Source organism: Spinacia oleracea, chromosome 5 (genome assembly GCF_020520425.1).
Source record: "Spinacia oleracea cultivar Varoflay chromosome 5, BTI_SOV_V1, whole genome shotgun sequence".
Taxonomy (NCBI): domain Eukaryota; kingdom Viridiplantae; phylum Streptophyta; class Magnoliopsida; order Caryophyllales; family Amaranthaceae; genus Spinacia; species Spinacia oleracea.
In genome coordinates this window covers 116,121,239-116,133,913 of record NC_079491.1, presented here as the reverse complement: position 1 = coordinate 116,133,913, position 12,675 = coordinate 116,121,239, and the positions used below count along the sequence as shown (strand labels likewise).

General features: G+C 35.4%; 1 long non-coding RNA gene across 2 annotated transcripts; it reads right to left on the bottom strand.

The window, feature by feature from the left end:
- Positions 1-9,007: 9,007 nt before the first annotated feature.
- LOC110786217 (uncharacterized) lies at positions 9,008-11,442 on the bottom strand. Of its 2 annotated transcripts, XR_002532821.2 has the most exons (4): positions 11,298-11,442; positions 10,947-11,170; positions 10,228-10,291; positions 9,008-9,231 (listed from the first exon to the last, which is right to left on the bottom strand). It is a non-coding gene; the product is annotated as an uncharacterized lncRNA (long non-coding RNA). The 2 variants fall into 2 exon arrangements; XR_008921816.1 differs by having other exon boundaries at positions 10,947-11,433.
- Positions 11,443-12,675: the final 1,233 nt, after the last annotated feature.

Below are 12,675 nucleotides of genomic sequence, written 5' to 3'. Positions count from 1 at the left end.
TCGATCCTCATTGAACAATGCATTTCTGCTCCAAATAAAATCTGCAACTTCTTAAACTGTATAGGAGAATCATGTATTAAATCAGTACATGTTGAGAAACTTTTCATGGCATCGGATTTTTGCCTTCAGCCTCCAGGGGACAGTCCAACGAGAAAGTCCATGTTTGATTCTCTCATTGTTGGTTGCATCCCTGTTGTGTTTGATCCATTCACGGCACATTATCCTGGAAGTATTTCGTGTTTATAGACCAAGACGAGGTCAAGCTGTCATGGGTGAATGTGATAGAGAGGCTTATGAAGATCCCTCGAAAAGAAACGCAACAAATGAGGAAGTATATTATTAATGAGTTGATGCCTAGGTTGGTTTATGCAACTGCTAACACCAAGTTGGAGAAATTTGAAGATGCATTCACTCTAGCTGTGAATAATTTGCTTGAAAGGGCGATTAGCAGATTTCCTTGAATAGGAATTAAAGGATGTTTTCCTTCTTTTTAGATATTAAGCTAGAAATTATTATATTTTTTTCCCCTTTACATAGGGAAAATGTTGTTAATAGAAAGCCATACAATATCTTCAATAACACAAATTTGCAAAGCATGACATTTTCTGTTGGTTTAGTTTTTGAACAATTTTTATTGCATAGTATTTATTATAATTAGTTGTATTAACTAAATTTTTAATTTTATATATAATCCCGCACGCATCGCGTGCATATAAGACTAGTTAGTAAATATATATCATCACTTTATATAAAAACAAATTATATGTACACAAATCGTTTAATCAATATTAATTTAGAGGAGTATGAATAAAACTCAAAAAATCATTTGTATGTATGATATTTTGTGATTTGAAAATTAAACTCTAGTGTTTCATTAAATAAAAACTTATCATAGTACATTTAATATTAATCTTATTATCAATATCACTACAGAATATCAACGGAGTATTATTAGTTTTTTTTGTTCTTTTGAGGAACATATCACTACTAATTAGTGTTATAAATGTACTATTAACATGTAATGCATGGAAATCAGAAACTTCGAAGATTTTTTTTTCTCTCTTAGCCCTATGCTTCTTATTTCTGAAGGGGTCTCTTTTTAAAACACTTAAGGTTGCGTTTGGAACACGGAATTCATTTCAAATTATGGAATTCAATTTTTGGAATTGAAATGTTGGAATTCAATTCCTAATTTTGTGTTTGAAAAACATGAGAATTTCAATTCCAGGATTTCAAATGTTAACATGTTGTTTGGAAATTAAAAGAATTTCAATTGAAATCTAGAAGTTTAGTTCTAAAGCTCTGCTCACTATTTATTTCATAAAACTAGAACATCCAAAACATTACCTCTTGTGTTTTTATTAATTATCCTACCATGATAATCAAAGAAGATAAATTTGTTTGTGCGTATTCTTGCCCAACTTGTTTTATTTTCTTTATTTTCTATCTTTTTCACTTTTCAATAATTTAATCACTCTCATCCAAATCAGATCCACATGATTTGAATTAAAATCAAAATTTTTGTTAATCAACAACAATTAAACAAACCAGTTCATGAAATTATTTTATTAATCAACAAGGATAATCAAAATCGTATTGTTAACAAGGTTCAAATTTGGGGGAAAATCAAACCCTAACTCTTCTAATGATCTTATTACTTGCGATTTCTTACAGTTCCACGTGAATCTTGAGGTGGACATAAGTATCAAGCCGGATATCTTGAAACAGTAGCCGTCGGCGGCGACGGAGTTGTTAAACAGCAAAGAAATTGCAAGAGAAGGGAGATAAAAAAAAATCAAGCTACGTGTGAAGAAAGAAAGAGAACTAAGGATGGAGATGAAAGAGAATTTAAGGATGGTGAGAGGTTGTTGGATGGTTAGCAATGGTGTCGAGGAGAGAGAAATGGCATAGGTGAAAAGACGAACCAGTGAAGCAGAGGAGAGAGAAAGGGGAGAGAAATATGGAATTTCAAATGACATGTGTTCAGTTATAATTTCAAATGATTTATTTTGTTCTTATTTTTGGAAAGCTTGGATTTGGGCCAAATATAAATCCAAATTCTTGAACTAGACAAACAAGTTATTTGGCCCAATTCCAAAATTTCAAATGAAATTCAAGATACCAAATAGGCCATAAGATTACGATACTTTATCATTTTTATTGTTATATCCTTTAATGTTCGTACTACACTTTTTTTTTTTGTAAATTTGAAGTCATGTTAAACAGCGATTTTTTCTTTTTTTTTTCTTTTTTCAGATTTGTACTTTAATTTATTCTTAATCCATATACAAATCATTGATGTTTAATCTTGGTTGTTAAAGAATAAGCTCGGTTAATTCCAACTTCTTATGGGCTAAATTTCTTTCATGTTTTATGGGGATGATAGGAAAACTAAACACATTTTTTTTTCTTCTAAAAAAAAGGTGCTAAATTGAATCTCACAACCCTTGTTGCTCCTCTACTTAGGCCACAAGCACCAATTGAATCTCACATATGCTAGTACGGAAGAGAACGATCACAATCAATATCTTTCTTTGTTTGGGAATAACAGCATTTCAGATAATCGGTTAGGGTTTTGAGTTTTTTCCTTTTTGTGTCATATATTGAACGAACGTCTATCCAAAATCTCTGACATTATAACTCTTATAATGTGAGAATTTTAGGTTAATAGGAAAACAAAGCCCAACCTTGTTTATCTTAGTAGGTCGGTTGCCATAGGACTTTTTGGGCTCATTTTATAATGCTTCGATGTGTGACCTCATATGAATCAAACTAAATTAGTTGTAGGCCGAATCCAATTATAGCATACTATCATAGTTTTTCTCTAGCAAATAATTATAAATTATTAATTTAACAATATTTATCTCCATAATATTTTCTATTTATACTTCGTATTTAGTAATTGATGGAAATATCTTAGGACATAATTCCTTCCGTACATGGTTTAAGAAGTCCCAAATATCTCACAATAAAAAAATCAAAAAATCAATAATAATAATTCAACTATCCAAGCTAATAGCATACATCTTCAAACAGATCTTGGTTCTTGTTAGATATACTTCACCCAAAATGTGTAAACTTAGAACATGGAATATAGGGGGGCAATTTTCGTCGGAATAACAGAAAAAAGATCTCCTACGCAGATACCTTCATTTCCCCCGAGTGAATGAAACCCGATTCCTGTTTCGCAATGCATATATTGAAGTAATAGCCCATTTAATTGCTTAGTTTGTTTACAAACTTTTCTATAAGACGGTCTTATACAAAAGACCACCTTGATGTCATATAAGTTAAGCAATGGAACCAATTAGTTAAGCACTTGAACTAATTAGTTAAGCACTGAAATCGATTAGTTAAGCAAGAGAATTAATTAGTTAAATAATTGAATCAATTAATTAAGAAATGTAACCAATTAGTTAAGAAATGGAACCAATTAGTTAAGCAACCAAAGTAGTCTTTCCGGTAAGGCGGTCCTACACAAAAAATGTCGTTATTTGTTTCATCTGAATTTTCAGGTTTAAGCTGCTAGAACCTAGGGCTATTAAAAGGAAATAATGTGAATCGCTATGAAAGCCTCATAATACCATTTTAATTACTCTTTTTTTGATTTGTTGTAAATTACTGGTTTAATTTGAGATTCGTCTTGATAATCGAATGATTCAAATGTTTAATTGAAATGGATTTCTTTGTAATCGTGTGTTTCATTGAGAAAATTATGTTAACGCAGATAATGGTGAAGAGAAACGAATGAAATTTCTTAATGCTCTATCTCAATCAATAATTCAGATTCTTTGTCATCCACCAGCGCGTCTACCGTGAGACCAGTCACACCATTAACTTGATGGTGTGACGAGCGCGAAACCAATAGCGTACCTCCCCTAAAACTATAAAAAAAAAAGTAACAGATCTAAACCATAGAAGTAACATACCTAAACTAAAAAAGTACCTCCTCTAAAATAAATAAAAAAAAGTAACATGTCTAAACTATAGAAGTAACATACCTAAACTAAAAATGTACCTCCCCTAAAACTATTCCGTGTAAAAAAAGGTAACATGTCTAAACTATAGAAGTAACATACCTCTCTACCCTTTAAAAAGTGGGAGATGTTATTATTCCTTATGAACAGTAACTACCTATTATTAGTGGGCTGGGCTTAGTTAATTAGGTTTACCATATCCTGGGTCTTTGATCCGTTTGTCATGGCCTACAACTTATTCATTTACTAAATGACTAAATCACTATACACGAATAATATACTTCATACAATTTCATCTTCTTTTATATATTTTCTTGTGAATTTGTAATTTATTTGAAATAGGTCATGAAACTTTGATATGTATTGTAACAAACGTGATCATGCTAAGTAAAGTCAAAACTTCATTTTACTTCTTTTTAACTAATTATCATAATTTCTTTTTTCACTAATTCGTCAACTATATTTATTAAGGGAAATTGAGAGTGGGGGATAGCTCAGTTGGTTAGAGCTTCCCTCCCGATTCAGGTGATCTTGAGATCGATTCTCATCTCCACCGTTTGGCTCATTCGCACCAAAAAAAAAAAAAAAACATAAGGCGATAGTCTTATTGAGACCTTAATCTAAACACATCACTGTATATATTTTAGGTACTCATTCAACTCATACACCTTAATCTAATAAGTCTTGCTCCTAAGTACGAAGTATATTTAGAGTTGGGTACATGTATTAAATGTCTTTTTTTTGTACTAACTTTATCGGTTTTGTTTATTTACGATTTAGTACAACCGATCAATAAGAAAAAAAATCGATTATGAGTTAACCTAAGTACAAATAAATCTGGGAACAAGATAAAAGTTCTTATATACGTTTGCATGCCATTTTGTATTCAAATGAAATGTAGAACATGTACTGTGTATAGTATCGAGTTCGAGTATCCAACTTGTCAACTCTTTTTTTTTAAAAAGGAAAAATACATTGAAATTAGGATAGCCTTATGTCATTATTGTATCCTAATTATCTAACGTAATAACACAATAGAACATATACTATGTATTAGGGGTGTTCAATTTTCGGATATATGATCTGGTCCGATCCGAAATTTCCCGATCGGATAAATGTGATGATCCGGATCCAGTCCGGAAGTTTGGGACATCCGAAATTTTGGGATATCCGAATTTTTCGGAACGAATACCCGAAATTCCGATTGAGTTTAAGATGATGGAAAACCGTTTAACATTGGTTTGGGCACGTAAGCAGAAGATCAAGTGATGCCCCGGTTAGGAGGCTAGAAGGGTGACAAAGTGATAGAATTGCAAGGGGTAGGGGAAGACATAAGAAAACTTGGATGAAGGTGATTGAGCACGATATGAGCCTGCTTGGGATTGAGAAGAATATGGCTTTGGATAGGAAAGATGTGAGGTTTTGATACATATGACAATTCATAAATCATGCGAAAAAACCATAAAGCCAGGAAAGCATATTATTTACACATAATCATTTAGCATAGTTTAGATGCATACACTTTGTTGCGTGCCTTCCCTAGCTGCGCCCGAACCGAACAAGAACAAGTCTTTAGGACTCCAAGTGTCGTCCCTCCGTAGATAGTCCACAGCACGTCCGGATCCGCCTTAAGCTTGACCAACTAGGATCGCCCTTAAGGTACTTAGAATTTTCGGCACATATAGGCAATTGTATGACTGAATTTTTGCTCTCAAAAATCACTTTGAATACTTGAATACTCGATATAAATTGTGAGCATTGATCACCTATTTATAGGGCATGGGTATCGGATATTAGAATCCTACTAGGAAACGATTTAGTGAATCTGAATTAATCTAAAATTCAATCACTTAATTTATCTAGTAGACTTAGGAAATCAATCTTATACGAATCCTAACCGATCAAGGTTTCGTACGCAAGCACAAACACACACGCAGGCGCAGCAGCCCACGAGGGGCGCCATGCGCGCGCGCGCGCTGAGCCCAGGCCCAGCAAGTGCTCGTAGCCCACGAGGGGCGCGCGCCTGCTGGCCTTGCTCTCGCGTTTGGGCTTTGCTTGCTTTGGTCGCGCGCGGGCTTTGCTAGGCGTTGGGCCTAGCTTCGTGCTAGGCCTTGCGTCTAGCAAGCTCGTCCGATGTTTATTCGTGCGATACGATTCCGATTAAATTCCCGGTTCCGGAATTCATTTCCGATACGAACAATATTTAATATTTCCGATTCCGGAATCAATTTCCGTTTCGAACAAATATTTAATATTTCCGTTTCCGGAATTATTTTCCGATTCCGATAATATTTCCGATTCTGACAATATTTCCGTTTCCGGCAATATTTCCGATTCCGGCAATATTTCCATTTCCGATAATATTTTCCGATACATACCATGTGTCCGTTTCCGGCAACATCTACGACTTGGATAATATTTATATTTCCGATACGATCCATATTTCCGTTTCCGGCAATATCATCGTTTCCGGAGTATTCATTTCTTGCCTGTGACGATCTCAGCTCCCACTGAAACCAAGATCCGTCGATTCCGAATATCCATAGATGGAGTATTTAATGCCATTAAATACTTGATCCGTTTACGTACTATTTTTGTGACCCTACGGGTTCAGTCAAGAGTAAGCTCTGGATTAATATAATTAATTCCACTTGAACTGAAGCGGCTTCTAGTCAGGCATTCAGCTCACTTGATCTCACTGAATTATTAACTTGTTAATTAATACTGAACCGCATTTATTAGACTTAACATTGAATGCATAATTGGACCAAGGGCATTATTTCCTTCAGTCTCCCACTTGTCCTTAGGGACAAGTGTGCATTTCCTAATTCCTTTGTCGCTCGATGCTTGCTCTTGAACATAAGGTAAGAGTTGTCATCCTTATTATGTCCAGAGGTGTTCCTCGGTTTCAGAGTTCAACTGATCAAATAAACAGATAATCATAGCCTATGATTCATCCGAGCACGGCCATGCATTTCACAGTTTCTAGCTCTCCGAGTGGCCTTGTACAACTTTTAAGCATCTCATCCCGATTTATGGGAGGACAATCCCAATCTTGCGATCTTGAGATTAGACTTCGTTTGATAGGTGATTACCTGAGCGTTGCCTTTATAGCCTCCTTTTACGGTGCGACGGTTGGTTAACGTCAAAGCAACCAGTTCTCAAACAAGTAATCTCAAATCACTCAGGTATTGAGGATTTAGTGTCTAATAATTTTAATGAAATTTACTTATGACAAATTTTCATCTCTTACAGTAAAGTTTCATAGGTCTTGTCCGATACTAGTCTTCCCAAAGTAAGTATCTATGCAAATGATTATGACATTGCCATGTCCACATAGTTCAAGAAACAGAACTACTAGTCATCTTGCATTCTAGTCGTCTAACGTTTTCTATGCGTCCAATTTTATAGAAAACTCCGAATAGGGACCATTTTCAACCTTTGACATTCAAGTTCACTTGATAGACATTTCTTAGTCACAGGACTGGTCCTGACAGTCTATCTTGAATACATCGTCAAATTGAAGGCACTCATCATTTAATAAACCATAAATTAAATGGAAAAAATGAATTCTTTTCATTTATTGTGAATGATTAACCAATAATGTTTTACAAAGATTTAAACTCTAAAACTTTAAAACATTAAACAGGGATATCAAAGCCATTCTCCAATATGCTTGATTCCCATAGCTGCAGTGTGCGAGTTGTGCTTCGCCTGCGGCAGAGGTTTAGTCAATGGATCTGATATGTTGTCATCAGTTCCAATCTTGTTTATCTCGACTTATTTTCTTTCAACGAACTCTCGTAGAAGGTGAAATCTACGAAGTACATGCTTGACTCTCTGGTGGTGTCTAGGCTCCTTTGCCTGTGCAATAGCTCCGTTATTATCACAATACAGGGCTATTGGTCCTTTAATGGAGGGGACTACACCAAGTTCACCTATGAACTTCCTTAGCCATATAGCTTCCTTTTCTGCTTCATGTGCAGCAATGTACTCCGCTTCAGTTGTAGAATCCGCAATGGTGCTTTGCTTAGCACTTTTCCAGCTTACTGCACCCCCGTTGAGGCAGAAGACAAACCCAGACTGTGATCTGAAATCATCTTTGTCGGTTAGGAAACTTGCGTCCGTATAGCCTTTAACAATTAATTCATCCTCTCCACCATAGACCAGGAAGTCATCTTTGTGCCTTTTCAGGTACTTCAGAATATTCTTGGCAGCTGTCCAATGCGCCTCTCCTGGGTCTGACTGGTATCTGCTCGTAGCACTGAGTGCGTACGCAACATCCGGGCGTGTACATATCATAGCATACATTATTGAACCAATCAATTATGCATATGGAATCCCATTCATTCGTCTACGCTCATCAAGTGTTTTTGGGCACTGAGTCTTGCTTAGAGTTATTCCATGAGACATGGGTAGGTAGCCTTGCTTGGAGTCCGCCATCTTGAACCTATCAAGCACCTTATTGATATAAGTGCTTTGACTAAGTCCAATCATCTTTTTAGATCTATCTCTGTAAATCTTGATGCCCAATATGTACTGTGCTTCTCCTAGATCTTTCATCGAAAAACATTTCCCAAGCCAAATCTTGACAGAGTTCAACATAGGAATGTCATTTCCGATAAGTAATATGTCGTCGACATATAATACTAGGAAAGCAATTTTGCTCCCACTGAACTTCTTGTATACACAAGATTCGTCTGCGTTCTTGATGAAACCAAAGTCACTGACTGCTTCATCAAAACGTATATTCCAGCTCCTGGATGCCTGCTTCAATCCGTAGATTGACTTCTTTAGCTTGCATACCTTTTTAGCATTCTTTGGATCCTCAAAACCTTCAGGCTGTGTCATAAACACAGTTTCTGTTAAAACGCCGTTTAAGAAAGCAGTTTTGACATCCATCTGTGTAACACCCCGACAATTCTCTCTTTTCTAAAATAATCTTTTAATATAAAACGTAGAAAATTATCAAGGCATTATCGCCCGTGTGAAAACGTAACGGCTTATTCAGAGTTTTGCAGCGGAAAACATAAAACTAATTTTAGGTTTATAAATAATCGATTACAGGTTTAATCCCAAAAACCAATAAACAAAAAAATAAGGAAATATAAATAGTACGACCAGTTTAAAGTCCAATTAAACAAACCCAAGTCAACTTAGCAAATCAAAACTAAATACAAGCTCTCTATTCCCGATCCCAATGATGCAACATCTTCAAACCTGCAGATGGACAATGCTTATTGATCCTTAGAGACTGCTCACCAAAGATTGGGTCATCACAGGATCAATAAGGCATAGCCATGATCAACATGCACAAGCAAAAGCACGTAATCAGCAAAGCTGAGTACTACATACTAAATCAATAATAATCCTAACATGATTCTATTAAACGAGCAACCCTAACATGATACTAATGAACACAAACAAGGGCAGATAAAACATGATAGTTTGACGACCATACTTGACCAGACTAGACTAGGCTAGACTTTTAGCAATAATATTATTTTAGTTGAAATAGACAATGGACCGAGTTGACCATCCAGAAGTCTTCACTAAGGAAGACGAGGTACGGGCGCGACTCCGTAACCTCAGTGACCTGCGATATCGAGGAACGTTTAAATAAAAATAGGACACGGTGATCAATCCGGTCCCAGAAAAGGCCATGGGCTACCACCATGAACCCCAACTCCTGTTTGTCCGTCACTTCAGACGTGCACAGTCTAAAGCTATTGCTATTCAGTTTCACTTTACATGATTTACAAATTGAGATTCCGTTATGACTCAACCATTACATAAGACAGACAATTCACCTTTGTTCACAACTGTTTTTATCTTGGAATTAAGTAAGTGATCATAAAAGCATAAATCAAGACTCATTCCAACTTAACCAACCTTTCCTTTAACCATGAGCAACCCTGTATATGGGCATAGAGTTTCAACTTACTAAACAAGGTCCTCCGCCCTTATAAAGTAGTGAAAAGATAGAAAGGGAACAACAACCAATCGATCCAACCCAATCATATAGAATAATCTAGTGTTCCCAACCAACATGTTTGTATCAAACATCCATACTAACATGTTACAGTTCTTATAGTGCAAAATAAGTTCAATAAGTTTGTCCAACAGTATTAAACATGCACATTCCATATAACCAAGTTTGTCTATAATATCAACATCACCAAGTTCAACAATAATATCAACATGATTTCAACAATTAGCACACATTCCAAGCACGCAGGTATGTACGTACCTTGTGTAAACAAACTGCAAGACCACTTTAATAATTCAAAAGTCGCCTACGGAGAATTCTCCACCTAACAACAACCAATATAGACTCATATCAATTCATATTGAATTTTCAACAACATTAGGGAGCTTCAAACCCTTCCTAAACATAATTAGAACATTTTTCAATATCGAAACTTGAATATTTGGTTTCCTAGCATCATAATTATTATATTAATTATTGAAATTCGTTGAAAACTTTCAAAGCATCATACTTTAAATTTACAGCAATCTAAAATAATTAAAAGCTTACTCAAAATATATTCGACATCTTTAAAATCATAAAAATAATAACTTTAATAATATATAATCTTTCTATTATGATTTAAAGCCTTTAAAACCTCAAAAGTCACACTTTACTACTTAAAAGCACTAATTTAACCAATATAATATAATCTGAAAATTAGTAACTTTATTATATAATTCGTATAATCTGAAATCTATAATTTAAATCATAAAACTATAACTTTAATTCAAGAAAATATAATTCGAATTAATAAAACATGATTAAACCCTAACTTATATTTTAATCAAAAACTGAAAATTAATTCGTTTATAATCTCAACCCAAATCTGAAAATCATGTTCAAACCATAAAAATTATAAATTTAATATCAAGAACATAATTTAAATTAACAACTATATTTAATTAAAATAATTAGTTACTTAGGGTTTAAGAAATAACCAAGAATTAAAGAGGAGAGAGGAGGCTGGCCGGCGGAGCACAGGCGGCGCGGCACAGGGCGGTGGTCGCGGGGAACGGGCGACGCGGCTGGAGCCTGGTGGTGGTGACTACGGTGGTCGCACTTAGTCGTGCTTGGCTGCTGTCGTGAAAATGAAGAAACAAGAAAGAGGATGATGGAAAACGTTGGTTGGCGAGTTGGGCGGTGCAGCAACAGTGCACGGTGGCTGTGATGGTGCGGCGCAACCAGTTGCGCAGTGGTGGTGGCGGCAGAGAGCAACAAAAACAACCAAGAGGATAAGAATAAGAACGAAGGAGAAGCAAGAACAATGAAGCAAGAGATGGAGGAGTTACCGGCGTTTGAAGCTGCGGTGAGGGACAACGGTGGTCTCCGACGACTGGTTTGGCGGCGTGGCGGAAGCAACAATGAGGTTGAGGGTTGAGGGTCCTGGTTCACGTGAAAGTGAAGGAGAAGGGAAGGGGTTTTGGGTTTTGGGTTTTCACGTGAAATAGAAAGAGGAGGGAGTAAAGAATTTGAGTTTTTGTTATTTGGGCTTTATCATTTTGGGCTAGAACTAGGATTGAGTTTAAGTGTTTGAATCCAAAACCCATTAGGATTGTTTTCCAAATTCAAACGGTTTTTGTAATTCGATTTCTTTTCAACAAAAAGTTCTAAAATAATTTTAATTTCATAAATCGTTGAAATATTTAAAACGTATAAAAATAAATATTCGTTACTTAAATATTTATTTCAAAATTCGTAAATTCTATTTTAATATAATTACTTATACGTTAAAATATATTAATAAAATGTATAAAATTACGGGGGATTACAATCTACCCCTCTTAAAAGAAGTTTCGTCCCGAAACTTGACACGAAAATTCACACATTTTTCAAAAGTTTTCAACTTATTCTTACTGTAGAAGTACTTTGTGACACTCTTGTGCACTCATTTGCCAACTCAAAGATGTTTGTGTTACTCAAGAACACCTTTTTCTTATGCGGAGAATTTATTTACTTTGCACCAACATGTTTAAGTTGCTAAAAATGAGCATAAAATGCATAAAATACCATAAAAATAGGTAAAAAGCGCGAATTTATATCGCATTCTAACCCTCTTAAAGAAAACGAGTTACGCCCTCGTAACTCATCTCAGGGAATAACTTTGGGTATTTCTTCCTCAACGAATTATGTCCTCAATACAATATTCTCACTAAACTCATTCCAACAAGTAAGACTTCTATAATTCTTTCCATACAATGCCTCAACATGTGACATCGTAATGCTTGCATGGTAACTATTGATGCACGAAAATTCAATCGAACCTGGGTGGCTTTCCCAATTACCCTTAGAGTCAATAACACAGGTTTTCAACATAAATTCCGTTAGTAATCTCAATCTGTCTATCGGTTGCAGGGTGGAAAGAAATATTCATTTTCAATGTTGTCCCCAAGATTCAACTGGACCTTATTGCCAAAATTTCAGACTTTTGTTCTCGGTAAGGATCTTATATGTTGCCCTATAAAGGTAATGTCTCCAAATATTCGTAGATAACACCATAACAGCTAACTCTAGGTCATGGGTTTGGTAATTAGCCTTATAAGGTTTAAATTGACGCGACAACAGCTAAATCTAGAAAGCTTCCTCACATTTCTCACTTCACTTGAATTTCGATTCCTTTTTCAACAAGTTGGTCATTGGTTTTGCTTTCTTCCAAAAGTCTTTCACAAC